The following is a 22,852-nucleotide window of genomic DNA, read 5'->3' on the forward strand; positions in this document are numbered from 1 at the left end:
GAAAGGCTAAATTGCACAAGGGAAACACCAGAGAGCAATTTAAAAGATATTAATGTGATGAAGTGTATTAAGTGATCAACAGAATCTAATTAGAAGGTGGAAAGAGCTCTCTCAACTAGTATCTGAATAGAGTTCAAAATGACTCATAATACACAGCCTATAAGATCTCAACTAGAATGACAAAGTCCTAATGCATAGCACAGGGAACTATACTCAATATCCTATGACAAGCTATAAAGGAAAAGAATATTTAAAAAAGAATCCTTCCATGTGTATGACTGAATCATTTTGCTGCACAACAGAGGTTGACACAACATTGTAAATCAACTATACTTCAAGAAAAAAGGAAAAAAAAAAAAAAAAAAGAAAGATATTATTTAGAAAGTGATAAACAGTAAAACAAATAGTTTAATAGCATTCTTTATGAACTCCATGCATGTTGAGTAACTTTGGTCATGTCTGACTCTTTGCCACTCTATGGACTGTAGCCTGCCAAGCACCTCTGTCCATGGAATTTTCCAGGCAAGAATACTAGAGTGGGCTGTCATGCTCTGCTCCAGGGGATATCCCTGACCCAGGGATCAAACTCATGTCTCTCACGTCTCCAGCATTGGCAGGTTGGTCCTTTACTGGTAATATCACCCCCAAAGCCCATTCTTTATAAACTACAATGTCGTTATTGGCTTCTTTGTGATGCAGAAATTACTTTTAACTTGGGTCCAAAGAAAATCATTTTAAACACATACTGAAGTACATGAGCAAATAGAAAGAGAAATTAAAGTTCTCAGAGATAATGGAAATAAAAAGCCACTAAGAGAAATGAGTTTTGTAATAATGATTATTGACTTAGAAAACAGACTGCTGAATATTTTCCCAGCAAAGATGGGTTTATTTGGGATTAGCAGAGAATTGCAATTCACATTGTGCAACCATAACAGCCACATGCAAGTTCTGCCAGAGTGAGGGAAAAAGCATGCTACTAAGGAGGGGAAAAACAAAAAAAAGTTTGGGAGGGCTGTGATAAAGAGTCCAAAACCTGTCATTGGTTGAATTTTTGCCAGGAAAGAACAGAAGTCTTTTTCTTCCTACTGGACTACCATTAAAGGGCATGGGAACTCTCTCTTCTTTCCTCCCAACACTATGTAACTGAAATTCCTGTTTTGTTTTGTTTTTTAACATGACCTCCTTCTGATAGAGATATTAATTTGAAAACATGGCTGATCAGCTTTCCATGACTTTCTGTCCCTCAAGGCCAGAAAAGGCCTTCCTTGCATGTAGTGTCTCATGTTAGAGGGCAAGTGCACAGATTGGAAACACATTGGAGTCACAAGAAGAAGTAAGAGGGAAAACTCTCAGCCCTGTTTTATTTGAAGTCCATATATTATCAAAATCAGAGACATTGGAGATTATCTGAACCATTCTGTCATCATGAAAGATAGGTGACACATTTCCAATAGGGCTGGTCTGGATACCTTGGGAAAACTGTCTCATCATATGTCATGTGTTTCAATTTGGGGAAATCTTGCCCTCAGGTTTGATGCTCTCTTTAGAGATGTCACATAAATCTAAGTCTATTCCCTGGAGTTTAGCTGAGCAACAGTTGCTAGCAGTAGAGTTTAGGGCTCTTTCCATAGAGATTGGAAAGGATTTTCCTGGAGGTGTCTTTTCTAATAGCAAAATCTCCAGTTGCAGGGTGAGATGCTGAAAGTTTTAGTCTTGAGAGTGCAAAATAGAAACATTATGGACATTTTTAATGACAGTAGTTAGGCTTTTACAATATTGGAATATCTCTTCTTTTATCTTCTCAAGAAGTAGGAGGCAAACATATTGGATGCCCTGTAACTCTCTTACAGGGTAAGAATTTAGGGGCTCCAGAAGGTGTGGATCTGAGATTTAGAAGAATCAACAGCAAAAGTTTTGTTCAAACTATTTGGAAAGCCTCTATGAATTTTGCTAATACAGCTTTAATAAGGCTGTTAGTTTGACTAACCCAGAAGATCAAGGGTAGTAAGCACAGTGAAGTTGTGGTGAAACAAACCAAACAGCACAAACTTGTTGAAATATTGTTCAGTACAATGGTTTTCTCAATCACTATGAAATTCAAGAGGAGTGCCCTAGGTATGAATAAACTTTTTCAAAAGAACTTTAGCCACAGAAGAGGCAGTAGCCTATCTGCAAAGAAAGACTTCAGTCCAGTGTGAAAACATAGAACGTGACTGAAATATTTACCTCAACTAGACAGAGGAAGCTGTATTAAATCTATTGTCCTATGACCCACCTTCCAGAATATTGGAAATAAAAGCAAAACTAAACAAATGGGACCTAATGAAACTTAAAAGCTTTTGCACTACAAAGGAAACTATAAGTAAGGTGAAAAGACAGCCCTCAGATTGGGAGAAAATAATAGCAAATGAAGAAACAGACAAAGGGTTAATCTCAAAAATATACAAGCAACTCCTGAAGCTCAATTCCAGAAAAATAAATGACCCAATCAAAAAATGGGCCAAAGAACTAAACAGACATTTCTCCAAAGAAGACATACAGATGGCTAACAAACACATGAAAAGATGCTCCACATCACTCATTATCAGAGAAATGCAAATCAAAACCACAATGAGGTACCATTACACGCCAGTCAGGATGGCTGCTTTCCAAAAGTCTACAAGCAATAAATGCTGGAGAGGGTGTGGAGAAAAGGGAACCCTCTTACACTGTTGGTGGGAATGCAAACTAGTACAGCCACTATGGAAAACAGTGTGGAGATTTCTTAAAAAACTGGAAATAGAACTGCCATATGACCCAGCAATCCCACTTCTGGGCATACACACTGAGGAAACCAGATCTGAAAGAGACACGTGCACCCCAATGTTCATCGCAGCACTGTTTATAATAGCCAGGACATGGAAGCAACCTAGATGCCCATCAGCAGATGAATGGATAAGGAAGCTGTGGTACATATACACCATGGAATATTACTCAGCCGTTAAAAAGAATTCATTTGAACCAGTCCTAATGAGATGGATGAAACTGGAGCCCCTTATACAGAGTGAAGTAAGCCAGAAAGATAAAGAACATTACAGCATACTAACACATATATATGGAATTTAGAAAGATGGTAACGATAACCCTATATGCAAAACAGAAAAAGAGACACAGAAATACAGAACAGACTTTTGAACTCTGTGGGAGAATGTGAGGGTGGGATATTTCAAAAGAACAGCATGTATACTATCTATGGTGAAACAGATCACCAGCCCAGGTGGGATGCATGAGACAAGTGCTCGGGCCTGGTGCACTGGGAAGACCCAGAGGAATCGGGTGGAGAGGGGGGTGGGAGGGGGGATCGGGATGGGGAATACGTGTAAATCTATGGCTGATTCATATCAATGTATGACAAAACCCACTGAAATGTTGTGAAGTAATTAGCCTCCAACTAATAAAAAAAATAAATAAATAAAAATAAATCTATTGTCAAGCTTGAAATGGTCCATTAGGCAGTTTAAAACTGTGGGAGGAGTATGAATAAGCTTTCTTAGGTTGTACTTTGGACAAGTGATACAAGAATGGTAGGCAAATTTGAAGTTTTCTTAATGTTTCCCCACCAATATTGATTTTTGTATGTTATCATTTTCTTAGTAGATCAATGGTTTAATGCAGGCATAGTGGTGAGAAGTGGAAATTTTGAGATCTCTGATAGGACTGAGTTGTTATTTGGTACAAACTAGAGCTTTCTCTTTTCATTAAACCAACAATTGCTAAACTTCCAAACTTTTTTTTTTCCCTATTCTAAGGCCTATTGTTGGGTTTTACTGGCAAGTTTTTCTAATTATCACTTGAGGAAATAGCCTTTGTACCATGATTGTGGTTTAGTTGCTGTTGGTTTTCTTAAGTGCACTATTCTTCACAGAAATATTAGCAATATGAGTTCCCTTACCTTCCAGAGAGTCAAGTTTATAATGGCCTAAAATCTTAACAATAGCTAAAGCAGAAGGTATGGTGTTGTATCCAGTAATTCCTGAATATAGGAACTATTTTAATCTTATTTCCATTGGAAGTAAGGAAGTCATGTGTTGCTTACAGAAGATTTCAGAATCATGAGCGACTCAAAATCACGTATAAATATTGCTAGTTTTGCCCTTGGCTGAAGTACAAACCTGTGTACTTCAAACCTACCTGTTGGGCTGAAGTAGCCAAAGCTAAAAATGTAGCCTCAACAGTTTCAAAAAAAGTTGTAATAACATACCCAACATGATACTTGCTATTGCCACTTTTAATTAATAACCGTCAGTGAACTATGAGAAGTAAATTATATCCAATGGAATTTCATGTAGATCATTTAGGAGACAACAGGAGATGAGCTGTCAGCCTTAATCAGACATGAGCAATCAGTCAGTTGACAGAAAGAGTAGTCAGGTTCAAGTTATTACCATATAAGAGAGTTATGTGAGGGGCAGTTAACAAAAGGACTTATAGGAGGTGGGGCAGCTGACTAAGAAAGGTGGAGTTTGATGAGAATTCAGTAGAGCTTCTACTGCATGAAGTTAAAAAAAAAAATTGTTAAAGTGGGTCCCACAGTGATTTTCTCAATGGTCTTAAGCAACAGGGCAATAGCAGTAACAGGTAAAAGGCAGTGATGTTATCTCTACTTCACAGGGTCCAGTTATTGCCTTAATAAATTATGGGGTAATAATGACCTCCATAATTTTGGGGGAGTACCCAAAGGGCATTCCTTTCTTCTTCACAGAAGGAAAGGGAATCTGATAATTGGGCTGCCTAAGGGCAGCTGTGTTCTTAGTCACACGGTTGAGTCAGACTCTTTGTGACCCCAGGGAGTGGAGCCCGCCAGGTTCCTCTGTCCATGGAATTTTCCAGGCAAGAATACTGGAATGGGTTGTCATTCCCTTCTCCAGGAGATCTTCCTGACCCAGGGATAGAACTCAGGTCTCCTGCACTGCATGCAGATTCTTTACCATCTGAGGCTTCAGGGAAGCTCAAGAGCAGCAGGGTTCATCAGACTCTTCTTTAAGGCCTTGAAGACAGTTGTTTTTGTCCAGTTCTTCCCATAAAACTGAGTTATGGTTGTCATTATTGAATGACATTGAATAAAATGTAGAGACAGATTTGGACATAAGACAGGTATTTGGAACACAATTTTGGCAGTAATTCAGAGCCCAAGAAAACCTCACAGTTGGCACTTAGTTTGGGTTTTAGGAAATTTAGTATACTGTGATATCTATCTGAATCTAGGTATAGCCTTTTTTTCTGACATCATATGCCCTAAATATCAAACCTGGGTTTGAAAAACCTGTAATTTTTCTTTGCCAAACTTACATCCCTTTAAGGCTATAAGCATTAGTAAGTTGCTGTTTTCCTGTGAGGAGGAGCGCTAAAAAAGCAAATCATTGATACAATGCAACAGAGCATAGCCTTTAGTAAAGTTTATATCAGTCTTCAGAGTTTGGGAGAAATTAAGAAGGATTCTCAGCAAACTCAGAGGTATTACTCTCATGGTAAACTGTTTTTCCAAGTGAAGGCAGAAAATTGGTTAGCTTTATGCACTAAATATTAAAGAATGGACTGCATAACTCAATGACAGTAAAGAGTTTGCTTCCTGTGAAAGCGGATATTAATAGTGTGTGATGGTTAAGAACAACAAAGTGTCAAGGGAAAACAATGTTTTCTGACTGCTGGTCTTGGTTTAACTCTCACCCTTGGCTTGTAGGTTTTCTCACTGGTAAAATGGGAGTGTTAAATAGGTTATTGTTGTTGTTCAGTCACTAAGTCATGTCCGACTATTTGTGACCCCACGGACTGTAACCTGCCAGGATTCTCTGTCCATGGGATTTCCCAGGCAAGGATACTGGAGTGAGTGGTCATTTCTTCTCCAGGGAATCTTCCCAACTTAGGGATCGAACCTACATCTCTTGTGTCTCCTGTACTGGCAGGCAGATTCTTACCACTGGGCCACTAGGGAAGGTATGTTACATGGGCTAGTGAAAGGAATAGTGAGACTTTGATCATTATAATCTTTTATTGTATCTTTATATCATGAAGGCCTTCTTTACTTATAGAGCACAGGCTCATTTTGAGAAAATATGTTGAGAGATCTCTTTAAATCTTTATGGGATGTGCATTGTGAAGTTATCAATATCTATTGGCAACCCACTCCAGTGTTCTTGCCTGGAGAATCCCAGAGATGGGGGAGCCTGGTGGGCTGCCACCTCTGGGGTCACACAGAGTCAGACACGACTGAAGCGACTTAGCAGCAGCAGCAGCAGCATTGGAAACTTTTCATAGGAAAAGTGAGAGTGGTACTGATTCAGTTGGGAAAATTGATCAGTGTCTCAGGATCAGTTTTGGCACGTTAGGAGACAGAATGAATGAAAGATATCAGGTTATTTAATTCACCTGATGATTTTCTTTGATCACTATTCTCAGTTTCTAAATTATTTTCCTCTTGTGGTACAAAGAGATTCTGGCCTGGGACTGCTGTGTGATTTGTTGTTGTTGTTCAGTCACTAAATTGTGTCTGATTCTTTGCAACTCCAGTGTCACAGTATAATAAATGAATGGAGGTGGAGAAACTGAGGAGAAAAAAGTAGGGATGTCTTGAAGAGCCTTAACAAAATGAAATGGCTTCAGAGAAAGGAGCCTCTTGGGGTTCATTAGAGATCTCTACTATTTGAACTCTTTTAGTGTTCTGAGTCAGGGCCTGCTTAATATCAGTGGGGTTGAACAGCGAGAGTGTGATCTGGTTTCAGTTAAGGCTGGAAGAGACTTGCCCCCAATCTGGAGAAATGTTTCTTCAAGCTGATTAAAAGAAGAATTGAGAAGAGTTTCTGTAGTTTCTTGGAACCCTGCCATTGAGAGTTCAGAAAACCTTGGAAAGGCTGATCAGAAAGTTAAAGTTACCTGGAGCACTTACATGTGTAACTATTTTTTTTTTTTTACCCAATGCCTTTGCAATAATAGCATAAATTAGAAGAGTTTTAATTTTATTTGGGGCCTTCAGTTGGTGGAGTTGAAGACTACAAATTTTGGTGATCCTCCTTACAGATGACTCTTAAGTGTGCAATACTGACTCGATGGCCATGAGTTTGAGCAAGTTCTGGGAGCTGGTGATGGACAGGGGAGCCTGGCGTGCTGCAGCCCATGGGGTCACAAAGAGTTGGACACAACTGAGTGATAGAACTGAACTGTAAGTGTGCTAAGGGGTGATTTTCCAGATTATCTAAATCTAGTATGGTCATAGCTTCCAATTTCATCTTGGTTCTTTTTACTAGAAGGGAAAAGTCCTGATTTAGTCAATTAAAAAGCATAAACTTAAAAAACTATTCAATGGGATAAACATCCGAAGGAAGACCAGAATTTTCTCTAAAAATTTTCTGACATTGAGAGTTCCTTGGTTGCCTAGCGGTTAGATTCTGGGCTTTCATTGCCAGATTCAATTTTTTTGTCAGAGAACTGAGATCCCTCAAGCCTCTTGATGTGATTTAAAAAAAAAAAAAAAGATCCTGAAGTCAATTGCAATAATCATGCACAGGTGAGCCAGATTTTTATGTAAGAGTCTGACATTTGTTCTAAGCAACAGGTTTTGTTAAAGTCCTAGCAATTACTCAGTAAAGTGCCCAGCAATTTCCCAAGCCTCATCATATAATAAGTTAGCAGGCTGGCTGGCCTTCTTGTTGTGATTCTAGTCATTTTTCAAGATTTTCTCAATTAGTATTATTTATCCAACGTTGGCCCAGGCCTTCACTGACAAGCATATGAACTTGCTGACATATGTCAGAGAAACAAGGTAAAATGTTTGAATAACTATTAAATTCTTCTTCACCAAATCTGTGAGGAAACTTGGTTGCTTTGGAAAACAGCTTCACTATGGCTCACAGTTCAGCTTTAGACCAGAGAATATAAGAAATTAAATATTTATACTCTAGATCCTCAATCTTAATTTTAAAAGGACTGGCTATGACAAGTTCAGGGGAAAAGAATGTGTGCCAAGTTTGAGGGAAAACTAGAAATTTAACGAGCAAATTATGAAGGGGGACTAAGTGTAGAGTTGAGGTGCAGGTGGTTCAGAAGGGAATAAGGAAGCTGGAGCTGGAGCCGCAGTCTGGCCATGAGGAGCCAACACAGAGACATGATGGGTTCAGAGGTGGAGCCTGAGGAAGAGAAGGCAAGGAAGAAGAGCTTGAGTTTTTGTGAACAATTTTATCTTTCTACAATTGTTTATTTGGATCAGTTCATCTATTTATTTATTTTTATTTTGCAATGTGGTGATTTTATGCTCTTGATGAAGTTGGGAAGCCTCAAAATGCCAAACAAAATAAGCATTCCACCAAGTTTTGTAAAATTTTGAGCTATTGTATTGCAATTTTGTTTCAAGAAAATTAAGTTTGTGGATATCAAAAGTTCTCCATAACAGCCATTGACATTCCAAAAGATCTGGTATGTCCTTTAAGTTAGAAATCTTTAAACATAAAATCATCCAGAGTCCTTATAGTTATCTAAGAAATATTTAGGTAACTGGGATCCCATTTTTCATGAATTTTCCTCTGGAGCAAAAGAATAATTTGCATGAAGTTCAAACAGCTCAGTTCAACATCTTACGACTCAAACATCCTGCAGCTCAAATAATCTGTGAGCTACTATCAGACAGTTCTAAGGACACAGCTTGGTCCTGGGGCAGCCAGGTAAAAGACTTTTCACCTATTTTCCAGAGAACAGCCCCTGTTGCAAATGAATAGGCCAAGGCTAAACTGACATGGTTTCAATAAAGCAGCTGCTATTTCTAAAGGAATTTGTCAATGGCAGCCCAGCCAGCACTTGTGGAAACAGGTTGATCTCTAATTCAGACCAAAATGGCAAACGACTACTTCCAAACAGAACAAGACCTTAACTATAAAGAATAAAACCTTAAGGGAGATCCCAAATAAAGCCTGAAGAACTTAAAAGGCAAAGAGGTTATGAGTTTGAATCCAGAAGGGAGACATAGCTTCAAACTCTAGGATTGGCAAGAAAAGCAGTGAACACAATGGGTTCAATTGTAGTATTGCCGTTGCCTGCTCACCATTCCAGGAGCCTAATGAGATCATCTCTAGTCCCTGCATAAGCCATCAAATGTTTACATAAACAAAAAGATTGTCAGATACTTCTTTAGCAAAGATGGGTTTATCCAGGATCAGCAGGGAATAGCTATTTGCAATGTGCAATCATGGCAAAACATGAGCAACTTCCCACAGGGCAAAGGGAGAATACTTTTATAGAAAGGAAAGGGCGGTTGGCAGGGCTATAATGAACAGAATGCCATGGCTTTTCACTGGCTGAGCTTATCTCAGAAAAGAGGAGGTGTCTTTATTCCTCATGCTGGCTTTGCTATCATGGCGGTGCTTAAGAGTTCCCTATTTTGATCTATTTATTTGAGTTTTTGGTTTATTGGCTTTTTTCCAGACAAGGGCAAGATAGGCATAGAAGAATATAGATGTCTGTCTCAGAAAGCCAAGACAGAAGATGTCAGCCTTGGGGCTACGGTAATTCCAGCAATTCCACATAAAGTAGAAACTAGAAATTTACATATAAAACAAGTGACAATTATTTTATCCTATGAACACATAATTTAAGCTTTAATGACTCTAGATATAGTTGATTATATCATCCCTTATTGTGGATTTTGTTCTTCTCAACTACATATTTTGCCCTTTCATTTTAAAGAGACAATTTCTGCGATTATTGTTATTTGCAAAAGTACTTAGAATGATTTAATGTGCATTTAATGCAATCGCTATTTTTGTTTTACTTTTTGTTTCTTGCAGCAAGTTTTCTAAGCATTTTAACTGGGAAAATGATGGAATATAATGTAAAACATAGGATGCTAGTAGGTAAAGGAGACAAACAAACAAAACCCATAAATTAAACACACACTTTCCTGGTTAGAGAGAAAAAGGATTGGAAATGTAATTACCTATTGATTTTACTTTTAGCTTTTTTAATGCACAGAATTACCAATGGGTTAAATAAATACTACTTTATTTTCACTATGAACTAGATATAAGTAATTTATATTGGGAATAATGCAAATAAATCCTTGTGCCTCTCCTCCAATTAGGATTTAACCAAAATCAAACAAGATGATAGCTTTATAGAGGGATGTTATTATTCACATTATCTCCAAATAATAGTAATTTCAAGGACTGAAATATCCCTGATTTTGTGACTGTGATAAAGTTTAGATAATTAACACTTGCTGAAAACGAGTCTAATATTTTAACATCACACATTTCTTTCATTTATTCTTAATGATTAGTACTGAAATTGAGTATTAATGAAAAAAGAAAACCACTGACATATTCATATAAAATTAATTTTGAAATCAATTACAGTTATTCAAGCCAACTACATTATGTTTTTTAGTCAGCAGAAACAGACCTCCATCTCAACCCCTTGCTTTCTCTGTGTATATCTATGAGGTAGTTATACTTAGAAGCTTATGTGTAATTTTTTCATGGTAATAATGGACTTTATTGCATTTTCCTCTCTTGCTTCTGAAAAATAAATAGTTGCTATATTCCAATAATCAAATATTTTCTTGACTATCACCATATATGTTTGGAGGAGAAAAACATCCCTCCAGGACACTGAAACAAGACAAAAAAAGAGAATTATCATCTCTGAGATTTTTATGACTTGAAGGAAATATGTAGGAAAAAAAATGTATTTCTTAATGCAAATGTCATACTCAGAAGGGAAAATGATTAATCAGAAAAAAGTACATGGTATTTATGAAACCTTTATGAAATGTTATTGAGTATATTTATATGTCTTCATTTTTTTACAGAAGTGGGTAAGAAAAAGTACATTATTTTATTCCACATCATAGTTTTAAAGCTTAAATATATTTAGCAAGTAAAGTATAGAGAAAATGAATATTTCCATTTTAAAGCAAAGATAAATCACATTTGCAAGAATTTGATTCCTAACTAAACTGTAAAGATATAGATGTCTGTATTAACCTTTAGTATATATTTTTAAACTCCACATCATCTAAATAAATATCTTCATATGTCTTAAATATTTTCATAAACATCATTCTTGATATTGAATGATGGCAATAAACTTCAGAGATTACTGAATATCAATAATACTTTGGTTAATTATCTTAGTAATTTCCCCAGATTAAAGAACTTAAAATAAGCTCACAAAAGTTCATTGTATCTTCCATAAACTTTTTTGGAAAAAGTTTTGAAAGTGAGAACAAAAATATAAAATTCTTATTAAGTTCTCAAGATTAAATTAAGCACTTGAATAAAAGAGCATTAAATGTTATATACTCTATACTGTGCATTATTTGGAAATATTTAAGTCATTGATCGTAACTATCTTAACTTTACACAATCACTATTTTAAGAAATAAAATATCACTCAGTTAAAATGTGTATTTTTATATACAGGTAAATACATCTTTTATTCATTTTATACTATTAAAATATTGTTGTGGGAGAGAAAGCAAGACTAAAAGGGAATTTTTTTCTGAAAAGGAAAAGGACAGCAGAGAAAAGAGTATAAAGAAAAAGAATGAAAGCTTAAAAAAGAACAAAAAGGTTATATTAAGTTTCTGTCTTAAGCCAAGAGCTCTACTAATCACTATTGACACAATATGACAGGAAGGAGATATAAGAGAGAACACAGATATAAAGTGCTTCTCGGATGGAGCTGGTGGTAAAGAAGCCACCTGTCAGTGCGGGTAGATTTAAGAGACCCAGTTTCAATCCTTGGGTCAGGAAGATCCCCTGGAGGAGGGCATGGCAACCCACTCCAGTATTCTTGCCTGGAGAATCCCATGGACAGAGGTGTGTGGTGGGCTACATTCCTGGGGTAACAAAGAGTTGGACATGACTGAAGCAGCTTAGCACATATGCACTCACATAGATATAAACTAATATTATTAGGCTGGCAAATGAAAATACACTATTCTGTACACATGTGAAGCAAAATAAGAAAAAGAATGAATAACTTTGCTAAAAGAAGCTTCATAGTATGGGTGACATATCTTGCTTTGGAGAAAGAAAAACTTACTGGGTAAACAACTAAAGAAAACTAATTCTGGACAGCAGGGAAAGTATAGTACAGCATGTTCAGGGTTATATAGCAATAATAAATTATAGTAGAAGCATGAAGATTTAGAATTGGAAAGGTATACAGGGGCTTGTTAGGAATGACATTTATTCCAAACTGGACAGCTGGTTTAGTATCTTTCAGATTATGAAGAAATGTTTAATGACTTAAAACTGTGAAAGGAGAGATTCAATTTGTATTTTGAAATGGGTACAATTCCTTGACAGCTGATTACAGGACTGAGAATAGAAAATAAGTCCAGATCTTTTAAAATGGGTAAATTCACTTTGACAAGGGCTTGAATTAAGCTACAGCAATAGAAATAGAGGTTAGAATTGGCACGACTTGATGACTGATCAGCATGGATAGTAATGAGAAACAGAATGTATACAGAAAGATCACCAAAATAATTGGCTTGGGTGATTAGGAGAATGGGGGGCCACCAATAAAGACAGAGAATTGCAAATAATGAGTTCAGCTTTATTTGCTTGCTGTGTTTTAGAGCAAGTTCAATGTGATGGTAAATCTTCAGCAAAATTCAAGGTCAAAGATAAAATTTGTCAGAAATCACCTAGAAAATATTCATAACAAGAAATTAATATGAGAAAAGGAATGAAGTCTAGGCAATGTAACCATTTAAAGCTAATAATAAGAAAGAATAATAATAGTAGAACCAGCGAAAACACATTTGAAAGATTGGAGGAAAAAGTGATATTTCACAAGTCATATAAGTAGAATGGGATGTTTGAAAGAAATAAATAGCCAACAGTGGCAGTTATAGCCAAAAAGATTCAGGAAATAATAATAAAAAAAAGAGCACTAGATGGATATAATATACAGACACTAACTGGTGATTTCTCTCAGTCTAATTTCAGTTAAATGATCTAATTGCAATGAGCTGAGAATGGGAGCTAAAAGCTTTTGAGGAGACACTGCTCAAAATGTTCTCAAATTTGTTGAAAACATACCAGACTCAAGAAGTTTTGCAAAACTCGGCAGAATAAAAAAAGGAAAAACCATATCTAGACATACTATAGTCAAATTGCTGAAAATTAAAATGGAAAAAAAATGAGTGCAGGGGGAAGGGGAAAAACTTACATTAAACAAAAAGGAGAAATAATATGAAAGATGACTTCTTAGCAAAACAACAGGGCAAAGAAAATGTAATAAAAACTAAGATTTTTTTTACAAAAACCTGTAAGTTCACAATTCTACATGTAGCAATATATTTTAAATCAGGAAATAAAGATACTTCAACAAAGCTTAATGGATTCCTAGCAGATTTACACTACAAGAAATGCTAAAAAAGAATTTTTAGTATGTAAAGGAATGCCATAAAATAAAGCATCAGATCCATAATATGAAACTAATGTCACCTAAAATAGTATTAATCAAAATGTCAACAGGGGAGTGTTCTTTTCTGGAGGGTCCAGAGGAGCATCTGTTTCCTTGCCTTTACCAACTTCTAGTGGCCTGTTGACATTTTGATTATTCCCAGAAGCCTCTATGTTGAAACCCTACCTATAGAATAAAATGATCAATTTATTCTATTTTCAGCCATTAAGTTTGTGTTAATTTATTATAACATTAGGTAGAAAAAAGAAAAAAAAGTGGAAAGGAAAGGTTGAGTAAGGTGAGGAGGAACTAGAGCAAAAGGCAGAAAGATTTGCATATAAAAAAGCTTAATCGAGAAGATGAGATGAGCAAAAACTTGAAGATCTGAAGAGGTAAGTGACTCGTTAAGTAATTATCTGGAGAAGAGGCCAAAAAAAAGCATCCACAAAGGCTTTAAAGCAGGGCTGTTCCTGGCAGATTGGAAAACATCACAGCAGTCAATGTGACTGGAAAAGTGTGGACAAAGCAGAGAATAGTAGGAGAGGATTGGTTGGCTTGTGTTTTAAAGTCATCTCTGTTGCAAGGTATGAAATGGAAAGAAGAAATCATGTGAGTGTGTATTAATTAAAGGGTTATAAGACAAATGCATTGGATTTCTTAATGGATTGAAAGAATGTTGAATTCGGGAATAGTAGAGTGAATGGGCTTCAAAACTGGGAAAAGGTAGTCAGAATAGGGTGGCACTGGACTTATGAAAATATTGCCCTAACTAGTAATGCCATGGAGAAGGCAATGGCAACTGATTCCAGTACTCTTGCCTGGAAAATCCCATGGTCGGAGGAGCCTGGTGGGCGGCAGTCCATGGGGTCGCTAAGAGTCGGACATGACTGAGCGACGTCACTTTCACTTTTCACTTTCATGCACTGGAGAAGGAAATGGCAACCCACTCCAGTGTTCTTGCCTGGAGAATCCCAGGGACGGGGGAGCCTGGTGGGCTGCCGTCTATGGGGTCGCACAGAGTCGGACACGACTGATGCGACTTAGCAGCAGCAGCAGCAGCAGCATCAGTAATGCCAAGTTATGCTTCCAGGTATGACTAGAAGAGTGAATGTTTGAGATAGGGTTGACACCATCATAAGAGAGTTGTGGATAGAATGGAAAGGCCTATGAATTAGGGAGATTGTTTTTTAATGTGTCAGCCAGTCAATTCAATTGCTCAGTCGTGTCTGACTCTGCAATCCCACGGACTGCAACACTCCAGGCTTCCATGCCCGTTACCAACTCCCGGAGCTTGCTCAAACTCAAGTCCATTGAGTCAGTGATGCCATCCAACCATCTCATCCTCTGTTGTCCCCTTCTCCTCCTGCCTGCAACCTTTCCCAGCCTCAGGATCTTTTCCAGTGAGTCAGTTCTTCTCATCAGCTGGTCAAAGAATTGGAGCTTCAACATTAGTCCTTCTAATGAATATTCAGGACTCATTTCCTTTAGGATGAACTGGTTGGATCTCCTTGCTGTCCAAGGGATTCTCAAGAGTCTTCTCCAATACCACAGTTCAAAAGCACCAATTCTTTGGTGCTCATCTTTCTTTATAGTTAAACACTCACATCCATATATGACTACTTGAAAAGACATAACTTTTACTAGATGGACCTTTGTTGGCAAAGTAACATCTCTATTTTTAATTTGCTGTTCAGGTTGGTCATAGCTTTTCTTCCAAGTAGCAAGTGTTTTTTAATTTTATGGCTGCAGTTACTATCTGTAGTGATTTTGGAGTCCAGGAAAATAAAGTGATATTTATGTGCACGTTGGTGTAACCATGCCAGATATGGAATGGATTGGTAGATGCTGGGGAGTAAATAGGGTTTATTAAATGACGAGAGCAAGCAAGGTTATAAAACATATAAGTAAACAACTATCAAAACTGGGGATATAAAGAGCCAGTGAGACTATCTCAAAGCAACAGTGGTAAGTCCAATTATACCAAGCCCAGTGATTACAATTTGAGCTGAAAAAACAGATACCAAGGATACACTGAAGGCAGAGTGTAGCCAGTTCTATATTAAGACGAGAAAATTGATGAATTTGTGGTTGGTACTTTCTAAATGTCACACAAATTCCTTTAGTTTTGAAACTTTTCATATGTAATCTTACCTGTGATCTTATATGGAGTATGTAATTTTCAGCTAAATTTTGCCACACAGAAAAATTTCTGAGGCGGTGGGAATTATGGCAATAAATTATTTTCAACCTAATTAGGCTATTCTTTTGAGTCTTGCAAGCTTGCTGAATTTAAAGGGACTTAAGCTCTTTCCATCATCTGTTTCACATTTGTGAAATGTTATTTCTATCCTCAAACTCAATCCATAATCTAAGATAGTTGGTACAGCTATCATTGACATGTGCTCATTTTATGAAGAAGGGAAAGGGAAAAGTAGGAAATAGCCCTATTTATACTTCCTAACCAACTGAGCAGACTTCTATCAGATAATGTCTATTTTAAATATCACTGACCACAATTTAGTTAACATGACCATGTTTAGCTACAATGGGGGCTAGGGAGTATCCTCTTCTGGCTGGGATTATTGCTTTATTAAATAAAATTAGAAGTTTATTTCTAAAGTGGAAGGAATAGAAGATATTTAGAAGGCACCTACATTTCTGCTACTTCAGGGATAGCAGTCAAGCTTTAGGAGGGTTCACATGAAATCATCCTTAAGATCTACATGTTTCTAGGGAGAAATGAGATTGAATAAAGCCATAGTATTATACTTTCCCTTGAAGGGCTTAACATTAGATAATTACATAAGAATACTGGGAAAAAAATGTAACTCACATTGATCAAAAATTAAGAAACATAGATATAAACTAAAAAAAAAAATGATAAACAGATAAATGTGTTAAATATATCAATACTAATAATTCTTCCCAAGTGGTTATGTGTACTTATCTTGCATATATTAATTATTAATTCTCATATCTCCAATTTCAACATTTTCAAAAGTAAGTCATTTATTTTGTGGTTGTTCTTAGATCATTATTCTGTGGTATTAGTAGTAAATTAACCTTCATTAACAATATAATAGAAGCACCTATAATATGTGAAGTATTAGTTTATGTGGTAAAGATACAGTGTTGATCAAGATGAATAGGTCTATATGTTCAAGAAACTTACCCTCCAGTGGCAAGAAGACACCTTTGAAAGTGAGAGGGGATGTGCCCAGTGTTACATAATCTTACCATGGAGGTATCTATGGAGTGAAATATAGGGTACTTATCTATGGAGTGAAATATACAAGCTACTGCTTGTCTCTCTAAAAGATCTGATGGTTAAGTTTAGTTTTAAAGGACAAATTTGAACTAGGGAAGCAAAGATAAATCAAAACAGAATAATAGATATGCTGCTGCTGCTGCTTCTAAGTCACTCAGTCGTGTCCGACTATTCGCAACCCCATGGACTGCAGCCTACCAGGCTCCTCTGTCCATGGGATTTTCCAGGCAAGAGTACTGGAGTGGGGTGCCATTGCCTTCTCCAGTAATAGATATGGGTAGGTACAAACAAAAAGGGCTTGAGGACAAAGAAAGAAATGAAGAAAGTCAACTGCAAAAGATACATCTGCAAGGTTAATGATGTTCTGGTCACAAAGGTATTTTTAGGCCACATAAAATTCTAAACTTTATGCTAAAAGTGATAAAAAAGACATTAATGAGTTTTAAGTAGGAAGAAAAAATGTGATCAGATTTGCATTTCACAATAATTAATATTGTTATTCTAATTCTATTAGAAGAGGAAAATTAGAACCGGAGAAGTTCTGAGGCAAGACACCCTTAGAAGCCTGTTGACTGGTACTTGAATTCAATCAGGTATCCAGGTGAATAGGATGGGTAAATAATGAGCAGGAGACTTGGGGCCATTGATAAGATTTTGTTAAAATTATAGATCATAGGCAGGGAAGTGAAGAGGTGACTGAGCAATAGGAAAAAGTAGAATGGTCCATCTGGTGGAAATTGTAATGATATGAAAGGATATATTTGATGAAAGTACTGAAGTATTTAGAGTGGAAAAGCCTACATTATCTGACTCAGTGATTTCAAAAATAGATTTTCCGGTGATAGCAAGGTAGGTGGAGAAGGGTGCTGAAAAGTGTGCAGAGGGGAAAAAAAAATTGGCGATATATGGGTTATAAAGTAGGGAGGCCAGGATATCAAATGGATAATAAAACCTTTTTGATGTGCAAAGGAAGACTTGAACCAAGTGACAAGTCTTTAAGGAATTCAGTGGGGTAGCTAGTTAGTTGAAAATCAACAGAAATAAAGATAGAACAAATAAGAAGCTGGATCTCACTAAACAGTGTAAAAGGCAGAGATTTTTATACATATAATTTTATAAAAATATGGAGTGGCAAAATCACTGAGGATCAAGGAGGTCCTTTTTAACTCTTCACACTTAAATAGGATGAGTGATTGAGAAAGGCGAGAGCTAACAGTGACAGGTTTCAATTAAGTTCAAAGAAAGGAAGGTTTAATGAAATGTTTGAAAGTGTAGTGGCAGGGTCCTTTCCAGTGTGGACCTGGCAGAACAGCTCCTGCCAAGAAGGGTGGTGTGAAGGACCTTCCTGCCATCAGTGAGGTGGGGACCAGAGAACATACCATCAGAGTCCCCAGGCACATCCATGGAGTGAGCTTCAAGTGTGCCCCTTGCACACTCAAAGAGATTTGGAAATTCGCCATGAGGGAGATGGGAATGTTAGATGTGCCCAATAACACCAGGCTGGGTTAATGGAGTAAGCGATATCTCCTAGGCATCTGTATGTAATTGTCCAGAAATGAAGATGGAGATTCAGCAAACTTCCTTACCTATGTGCATGTCACCAACTTAAAAAAGCTAAAGACAGTCAATGTGGATGAGAACTAACTACTGATTGCGAATAAAATTATAGAATTGCACACACAAAAAAAGTGTAGAGGGTATTGTTGATCATATACATGAGGTCTATAATGGGAAGTCTAGCAAGGATCTTGAAAACTGGGTTTTGAGTGAATTTGCATCAATGCAATATGGCAATAACTTGAAGGAAAAACAAGTTATCAAAGGAATTTGCATATTGAATGGTTTAAAAGAAACATAAGGAAATATGTATTATATTTTGCTTTCACAAGCTTGTGAGAGAATTATTTCCAGTTGGAAGTATGTTAAATCATTTAAGTCACTTTAAAATTTAATTCTATGCAATATAATGTGCAGACTCCAATTAATATTGTTTATGATCCTGAAATTTTATTAGGACTTTTTTGGTCATATATTCAGCAAAACTCAAGAAGTTTTTATTCACATTTGCTAAACCACTATATTTAATGAAAAGCCACAAGTTATTTTAATCTGAGAAGATAGCAATACCTTCTTATAGTATCTGTTGAAGCTTAGATCTAAACTAAACCCATCACAGGGTTTTTCTTTTTTCTGGCGGGGGAGAGGGATAGCAAGATCAATCTTTCTTTTCTTATAAATCTGTGAAAAAGTTTTGTCAAGTGCTCTCAGTTTTTAAATCTTGCCCTAGCATGAAGCAGTTTGCCATTTTTTTGATAAATTATAGTGAATAAATTTTTTCAGTTCATACTTTAAATTCTTATTTTGTTAGTAAATAAGGCTTTATTGAGGCACTGCTACATATGTAACAAGTGAAGGGTTTTGGGAATAATGATAGCATATACCCTCTAGGAGAGTAAAGCTTCATTGGCTTTGCATGATCCGTATACATGCATCAGTTTAAAGACAACATGTTGCATTATGAAAAGTTAGTCATATGCTACAGATTATATGCCATTCTTGAAAAGCAGTGAAAACTGAATCACATAATCAAAGTAGATATTTTAGGAAGGAAAATTTGAGAATGATTTTTAAATGTTATTTACAGCTCTTTTTGAAAAGCAGAACTTCTTCATGAGAATATCTCTCATGTTCACATTGAGTTGCAATAACATTCTTTGGTTACTAACACAAGCTTAGTAAGAAAATTAGGTGAATAAACTTTCTATGTTGACCAGGTTGAGACCTCAGTTTATATGTCAGCTCTATTTTTGTCAGCTTGTTAGCTTTTGGCAGCTTCATTCTGTATGAAAATGGGGGTGGTAACTCACTAGTGTAAATGCAAGAATTAAATACTGTGCATTGCTATTAAATGTATGTTAACAAACACATTGCTGAGAATATGAAGATGTGATTCTCATCTCCAGAGTCCGAGGGGCAGCGACATTTTCCACTGTTGTTTGTATTCCAAGTGTGTGTGCTGTTGAATAACTATGTAAAGCAAACTGTCATAGCTGCTTGGAAAAGTAAATGGTGGGAACCATTTTACTGCAAAATCGAGGAGCTGATACCTTTTCATTTGTTTTTATTCATGAACACCTGTTATAAGTATATGTTACCTTCACTATTGCATCTAAAAATATGGAACACCATACGTGAAATACATGAGGAAGTATAAAAGATTGGAAAACAAATGGAGACACAAAAATGGCGGCATGACTTTTGCATTTCTCCTGTTTCCCAGCTTAGGTGAGAAAAAAGGTTATTCAGTTTTGAAAACACACACCAAAATATGGTGTGTCCCTAAATTGCACTCTTAAATGTAGGGCCCACAGGAATGACTACATTTCTGACTTACACTTACACCAGTAAAAATTGGTATCTAAAGTCAGACACCAGTTAAATCAATTTCTTAAATATTTGGTGTGTTCATACAACATTTAAAGATTATTGCTTTAACTGTAGTAATTTCTAATAAGTTCAAGATGGTGTTTATCAAAAATAAAATAAAGGAGTTCCTCATATTCTGAATCGAAATCCAAAAATTTAGCCACAAAATTAAAAGACTCTTGCTCCTTGGAAAAATATCCATGACTAGCCTAGACAGTGCAATAAAAAGCAGAGACATCACTTTGCTAACAAAGGTACATGTAGTCAAAGCCATGGTTTTACCAGTAGTCATGTATGGGTATGAGAGTTGGACCGTAAGAAGACTGAGCATCAAAGAATCGATGCTTTTGAACTGTGGTGCTGGAGAAGACTTTTTGAGAGTCCCTTGGACAGCAAGGAGATCAAACCAGTCCATCCTAAAAGAAATCAACCCTAAATCTTCATCAGAAGGACTGAAACTGAAGCTCCAATACTTTGGCCACCTGATGTGGAGAGCTGACTCATTGGGAAAGACCCTGATGCTGGGATAGATTGAGGGCAGGAGGAGAGGGGGGCGACAGAGGATGAGATGGTTGGATGGCATCACCGAATCAATATTCATGAGTTTGAGCAAACTCCAGGAGACGGTGAAGGACAGGGAAGCCTGACATGCTATAATCGATGGCATCACAAAGAGTCAGACACAACTTAGTGACTGAACAACAACAGATATAAATGTTCTCTGACCTCATTGTAAAGTTTAGGTGACATATACCTGATCTGCTACTAAGGGTTCAGTAAGGCTGCCAAGTAGAAGGGCTGCTTGTTAGTTGCCCAATGCCAGCCTCAAGAGTCTGCAGAAATTTGCTATGGCCCACCCACCCTGCACTAAATATCTTCCTGTGGCAATGGAGAAACCTGTATTTTTCTCTTCCAAAAATACACATCTTTCTCTGGAGTCATATTTCTTTACAAAGGCCATATAGTAGATTGGGGGGAAAAGGCCTCTTTTTTTAACTGCAGAGATTTATAGCTTGACCACTTTTGGGTGGACACTACAGTTCTTAATGTGGTGCAGTGGTAAAGAATCTACATGCCAATGCAGAAGAAGTAAGAGATGTGGGTTTGATCCCTGGGTAGGGAAGATGACTTGGAGTAGGAAATTACAACCCACTTTAGTACTTTTACCTGGAAAATTCCATGGACAGGAGAATCTGGTGGGCTACAGTCCATGGGGTTGCAAAGAGTCAGATAGGACTGAGCACGCAGGCAGGCAGGAAAGCTCTTACCTTCTCAGCAACAACCGGTTGGACTTATCACAAAAGAGCAAAACTCATGCACAATCTCTTGGAAACACAGGAACAAACTCTATGTGCTGTCTTACATCCTGTTTCCATTGTATAATCTTGTATACTTTGTGTACAACTGTATACATTGCATAATCTTATATATCTGCAGATATACTTGACTTTGCCAATTCCTTCAATTTATGTCATTACTTTCATTCAGGAAATTCTGAATTTAGGATTTTCCTTGTGGTCAGATGGCTAAGACTCTGTGTTCCCAATGCAGGGGGCCCAGTTTTGATCCCTGGTCAGAGAACTGGTTCCCGCATGCTGCAACTAAAGAGCCTGCCTGCCACAAGGAATGTCAAAATTCCTCATGCTGAAGGTCACAAGGAAGATGGAAGGTCTCACTTGCTGCAACTGACTCAGCCCAGCCAAATAGATAAATAAATATTTTAAAAAAGAGAAATTCTGAATTAAATAGCCAATCATCTTGATAGACTAACCTTTCCTGATTTTAAACATTTGAAAATGTTTTTACATTTTTAAATGAAAGTCATCTTGTATTTGTTGTACAAATTTCATTTCATGTGCCAATAGGAAAATATAAGTGCATGAATTCCTAGCCTAAAACTATTTCTCAATACTCTTCTTTGTATTACTTCTTTGTTTTTTCACTCTGCAATATCTCAATTAGAAACATCTTAGTTTCTTAAGAAAAAGTCTATGCTTTGTGTGTAACATATGATTCCTGATCCATATGATTCAAACTTATTTCACAGCATTATATTTAAGTCTTTTTTGTTGTTGTTTTCTGTTTTTAGGTCTCCAACCAAGGATCTAACTTATGCACCCCCTTCCCCATGCAAATCCTTAACCACTGGACTGCCAGGGAATTCCCTTTAATTCCTTTGTTAAAGCCACAATATGTTATATGCTTTTGTTTACATTTGTAAACTTATGTGACTATTATATGCTTTTACATATGATTAAAACATTATTTGGACACCACAAAGTGTGACTATAACTTTCACTTTCAAAACATTATTCTAGTTTTTAGATTTCAAAAATATGGAGCCATATTTTTGGAATATGGAACCAAAAATATGGAACCAGAAACAATAGAATAGATAAAAATATTTTATTTACATATAGGATTCATACTTTGTCTATATGATATTCTTTCTATATCTTGATAAAGTATGTAATAAATTTATGTTTTACTGTCATATAAAGAACTGGAAAGTAAAGTAAGCATAAAACAAACTGATAAAAATCTGGAAGCATATGATTTCTGGACCCTTGTGATGGGGTTATTTTGTCTCAACTTTCATACTCTCTGAAGTTAAAAGTGAATTATTATCAGCTAAGAAGAAAACAGTTATTCACGGTTGGGCTCAGTCCCTTTCCAGTACTTTTTAGGTTGTAATGTTCAGAAAGGGAAATG

At 36.6% G+C, this 22,852-nt stretch overlaps 1 pseudogene; it reads left to right on the top strand.

The window, feature by feature from the left end:
* LOC122447275 overlaps positions 1-18,358 on the top strand; it is a 76,105-nt pseudogene extending 57,747 nt beyond the window's left edge.
* The last annotated feature ends 4,494 nt before the right edge of the window (positions 18,359-22,852 follow it).

This window comes from Cervus canadensis, chromosome 9 (genome assembly GCF_019320065.1).
Source record: "Cervus canadensis isolate Bull #8, Minnesota chromosome 9, ASM1932006v1, whole genome shotgun sequence".
NCBI lineage: Eukaryota > Metazoa > Chordata > Mammalia > Artiodactyla > Cervidae > Cervus > Cervus canadensis.